Below are 5,845 nucleotides of genomic sequence, written 5' to 3'. Positions count from 1 at the left end.
CCAAATGACTACTTTTGAAACAAATAATATCATCTACTTCTGAATATTTTTTTTCCACATTTATGACTCACAGATACATAATGGAGAATTTTGTGCAGGCAACATCATATTAAAAATATTGTGCAGGTATAATCATATTATTTGAGAAGGGTTGTGTCATGCCCCAACCTCGGGAGGCGCGACCGGCGCTCAATCGAGCGAACCCAACTGGGCAAGCCTTATCAAACACTTTCTACCCAACTCAATATGATTAAGGAAACCATGCTTTCGTTTATTTAGACAATAGGAAAGGTTGTACATTCAACATTTTCAGTTCATTTTGTATCACAACCTTAAACCGTAGTTAAGTTCCAAGATTTCCATACAGATACAATTTAGAGAAACAAGAGTTAGAATTACAACATAGTTCATAGACACATCCAACACTCGTACATAACCCACACAAACGTCTACGGAGCCTCTAAGGATATAAAAGGACTATGATGACAATGCCGGAAATAAGGCCCCGGCTATACCTCAAAAGTGGAAGTCTACAACAAAAGGTGTACAACATAACTCATAACCCCTTGGAGGAAAATGGGGCTCACCAAGACTTTGAGAGGAGGATACTCTGCTACGCGCGATCGACACTGTCCATTATGGAGCCACCTACATTCATTCAAAAATGTAGCGCCCCCAATAAAAGGGACGTTAATACCATGGAATAGTACTAGTATCTATAACTAAACATCATCTTATTAGAAAGAACTATCATACAAGAATAAGGAAATCACAAGAGACAATCGAAAGATATAACCGAACACCACATCAACGAATAAAAGAATCATATAACTTTCGCATAATTTCTACAGCTTTAGTTTAGGGCATTTCATACGGTTCAACATCAATCATAATACCACCGCTTTCTTGAGCGGAGTCCGATCACGACCCGATCGGCTAGGTTGCCTCAATTGAGACATGTTATCACATTCTCCTTTTCCAGAATTCAATATCAGCACAATACCACCATGTATGCGGCATAGCGTCCGATCACGACCCGATCTGTCACGACCCAAATTCCACTAAGGGTCGTGATGGCGCCGGACACCGCTGTTAGGCAATCCAACAAAAATACTTAATTAAATTCTCGTTTTAATAATTTTGAAAACTATGATTTCCTTCAATTTCACTAGTAAAAGATAATAATTTCAAATCAAATATGAATATTAAGAAGTTAATACAAGATACCCCATAATCATCCCACAACCCGATGTCAAAAGTGCATGAGCATTTACTAAGGAATAAAATAAAATACAGTAACTGTCCGGAATACAAGGTGGACAAAAATGAAAAAATACCGTAAAATACTCTAAAGGGGACTCTGCTAGCTGTGGGTTGTCTCGATAAATGCAGCTCACCTAAGTCTCCGTATCAACCATGCCGCTATGCCACTAAGCCACTAGCCACACATGAACCTGTGCAACAAAAATGCACAACAAGTGTAGTATGAGTACGAAAAGTGTGAGAAATTCATGGTCTAATGATACAAGCGAGGGGTCGACTTCAATACTTACTAGTGGTCTAATCTCGAAGAAGTAGAAACGAGGGGTCGACTTCGATACTTACTAGTGGTCTAATGATAATATAGCAAAAGTGTGAGAAATTCATGGATTTCATAAAGCAAAATTAACCTCATAAAGCTGGAAAGCAGGTAAACAACTTCTCAAATAATAAAGGATTTCCAAAGATTTACTTTTCATTGTCTTTATCAATTTATCTCTGGTCAGGAAAGGCAATTATCACATTTAAAATTCTCAGGCAAGCAATGCAAGCATGCACTTATCATGTCGAGGTCGTACGGCTCGATCCAATATAAATGTATAATGTGCACAGCCGAGGGTTGAACGGTGCGAATCATAGATGCATCTATTACCCCGCTCACGAATCTTACAAGCGATGCGATCAAATTTAAATAAATAATCACCCTGCTCGCGAATCATACATGCGACGTAGGTACACATAAAAATACATGCTCAAACAGCCAATTAAGAATTTATCGGGGAATGTTTATCCAAATAAAAGCCAATTTTCTTTTAGCGATTTAAGAAAATGAAGTTTAATCCTTTTAGAAATTCATTTACCGATTCGATAGGTTTTAAGCAATTCAACTGCCAACAAGATTACAAATATTCCAAGTATAGCATGCTTTTGGGTCCTAGACTACCCGGACTTACATATAATAGTAGCTACGCACGGCCTATCGTCACTCCGTGCGTACGTAGCCCCCACAAATAGAAGCATATAACCAATTATTTCACCTATGGGGACAATTCCCTCTTACAAGTGTGACGACCCGGCCGGTCGTTTTAAGAATTAATGCCCCGATCCCCTATTAACTGCTTTCCCCAAGTTTATTTATGCTAATGTGATTTTCCGGGATGCTGGGTTTTGAGAAGTTTTGGGACACTTAGTCCCTAAATGAGAGCTTAAGTGTTAGAAAGTTGACCGAAGTCGGAACAGTGGGGAGACAACCTCAGAATGGAAATACGACGGTTCCCTTAGCTTTGTTAGGTGAATTTGGGGCTAGCAGCATGTTCGGAATGTGTTTTACAGGTCTGTTGCTAATTTAGGCTTGAAATGCTGAAGTTTGAATTTTTGAATTTTCCGGTCCGATAGTGAGATTTTGATCTTAGGGTCGGAATGGAATTCCGGAAGTTTCAGTAGCTCCGTTATGTCATTTGGGATGTGTGTGCAAAATTTCAGGTCATTCGGACGAGATTTGATACAGCTTTTGATCGAAAACATAATTAAAGAGTTCTTGGAGTTCTTAGGCCTGAATCCTATGTTAAATTATTGATTTGATGTTGTTGTGAGCGTTCCGAAGTTTTGAGCAAGTTCGAACGATGTCATGAGATGTGTTGGTACAATTGGTTTGAAGTTCTGGGAGTTTCGGGTAGGTTCTGGGATGTTTTAGTGCAAAAAAATCATAGCTGTAATAGGTCTACAGGGGTTGCAGGCCCTAGAACTCACCCAGGCGGTCCGCACAAAAATAGGTGTGCCCGCGGTGAGTGTTGTGCGGCCCACACAAAGACGGAATGCGGCCGCATAAAGACTGGCGCGGACCGCACAAAGTTGTGGTGCGGCCGCACGAATGGGTTTGGCAGCTTCTATGAACTTCACTGACGCGGACCGCGTGACCATAGCGTACGACCACATGGAGAGGGGCGCGGGCCGCATGAAGTGGGATGCGGCCGCATGAGTTTGACCTGAAGGGTACTCTATATAAATACGAGGTTTTGGGTTTTTATTTGATATTTTGACCTAGAGAGCTCGGATTTTGGCGATTTTCGAAGGTTTTTCAAGAAATTCATCGGGGTAAGTGATTTTAACTCAGATTTGGCTAGAATACATGAATCTATCACTGAATACATCATTTAATTCGTGATTTGAGATGGAATTTGGGAAGAAAATTGTGAAACCTTTCAAAAATGATGATTTAAAGGACCAAATAGTGTCGGAATTGTAAAATTTTTGTATGGTTAGACTCGTGAGAGTGCGAGGTTTCTGGGAATATAAATTTTTACCGATTCTGAGATGTGGGTCTGAGGGGCGTTTTGGTCATTTTCCATAATTTCACGTATTAGCTTTGAATTAAAACATAGAATCATTTGTTTGAGATGATATTTACGATATGCAATTGAATTGAATAGATTTGGGCCATTTGGAGTCGGATACTCGTGGCAAAAGCGTGGTTTCTAGTTGATTTTGAGCCGATTCTAGGTAAGTGGCTTGTCTAACCTTGTGTGGGGGACCTTTCCCCTTAGGATGTGGTATATTTGATAATTGAAATGCCCTGTATGTGAGGTGACGAGCGCGTACTTGAGCTAATTGTTGAAAATCCCGTTTTTCCTTAAGTATTTCAATTGAGTTCTTTTCTTGTTTTATTCTACTTGTGAATTTAGCATGTTGCTAGTCTAGAAAGGCATGTTTAGTTGACTTAATTTCCTATTTGCTTAAATTGCCTGAATTGCATTACGTGAAACATGTTAGGCTAGAAGTAAATGTTTACTTGGTACAAAATTAGCGATGAATTTAATATTCTTGTGTTGCTGCTTTGTGTTTTAAATTGGGACTACGGGTTAGATTCCTGGGAGATTCCCCCTACACATTTACTTTGGGACTACGGGTTAAATTCCCAGGAGATTCCCCCTGCACATTTACTTTGTGACTACGGGTTAGATTCCCGGGAGGTTCCCCCTGCACATTTACTTTGGGACTACGGGTTAGATTCCCGGGAGATCCCCCGTACATATATTGAGGATACCAAGAGATCCTCGGGATACCAAGATATCCCTAGTACATGTCGAGGATACTAAGAGATCCTCGGGATACTTAGAGATCACCGATTACTTTCCTTATGGTTGGCTTTCATCATTGTTTCCATTATTGTACTCTTGTTATCCTGCATAGATTCTTACTGTAGCTTCTCAATTGTACTGCTTATCTTATCCTGCCATATTTATTTTTTATATAACCTCAGTAGGGCCCTGACCTTCCTCGTCACTACACAACCTAGGTTAGGCTTGGCACTTACTGAGTACCGCTGTGGTGTACTCACGCCTCTTCTGCGCATGTTTTTCATTTGCAGATCCAGGTACCTCTACTCAGGCGCACTATCAATGAGGCAGGAGGACAATGGAGACTTCGAGGTAGATCTGCTGCGTCCGCAGACCGACGAGTCTCCCTCTTTATTCTATCTTTAGTACTTAGTTCTCTTTCCTTCCGTTTGTTAGATATTCTGGAGTTTGGAGCCTCACCATACATTTCTGTAGCCTGTGTTTTCCCGTGAGTTTTCGGGTTTTGGGATTGTGTTAGCCTTGAGATATTGAGTCGTATATGCCGAGCTGCATTCAGTAAAATTTCCTTTTTAGATAATTAAATATGGTATTCTATTTTTCCGTAATTTTTATGTTTCCGCAAGTGTTAGGCTTACCTGGTCACGGAGACTAGGTGCCATCAAGACATGTTCACGGTTGGTGAACTAGGGTCGTGACAAGTTGGTAGCAGAGCTCTAGGTTCATAGGAGTTACGGAACATAGGCCGGTTTATTAGAGTCTCGCTGATCGGTACGGAGACGTCTGTACATATCTACGAGAGGCTATGTAACTGTTTAGGAAAATTCTTCACTTCATTGATTTCCTTGTCGTGCGATATTTTTGACATCAATTCTAAACTTCTGTCTTCTATTCTCTCACAGATGGTGAGGACACGTGCTACTCAGAACGATCAGGCACCCGCACCCCCTCCTGTAGCCGTCAGAGGCAGGGGCCGGGGCAGAGGCCGTGGACGCGCATAGTGTGTAGCCAGAGCACCTACGCGAGCTACCACTGAGGTACCGCCAGCAGATCCAGCCGGAGTTCAGGCACCCGTCACGCCTACAACCACTACTACTCCAGCCCTTTAGGAGATATTGGCACATTTTATGAGTATGTACACTATGCTGGCTCAGGCAGGGTTGCTTCCCCTTACTGCAGCCATATCCCAGGCCGGGGGAGGGGCATAGACTCCCGCTGCCCGCACTCCTGAGCAGTGAGTGCAAGTTGAGCAGGTCCCAGAGATCATTCCTGTATAGACTACAGTACTAGTTCAGCCCGAGGATGGGGCAGCTGCTTCTGAGGATGAGCAGCGGAGACTCTAAAGGTTCAAGAAGTATGATCCTCCAGTTTTCAGTGGACTAGCGACAAATGATGCCTTGGGATTTCTGGAGGATTACCACCGTATTCTTCGTACTATGGGTATTACCGGATAGAGCGGGGTTTACTTCACTGCTTTCCAACTTTGGGGAGCCGCCTATGAGTGGTGGCGC

Source organism: Nicotiana sylvestris, chromosome 3 (genome assembly GCF_000393655.2).
Source record: "Nicotiana sylvestris chromosome 3, ASM39365v2, whole genome shotgun sequence".
NCBI lineage: Eukaryota > Viridiplantae > Streptophyta > Magnoliopsida > Solanales > Solanaceae > Nicotiana > Nicotiana sylvestris.
This window is presented reverse-complemented; position numbering follows the sequence as displayed.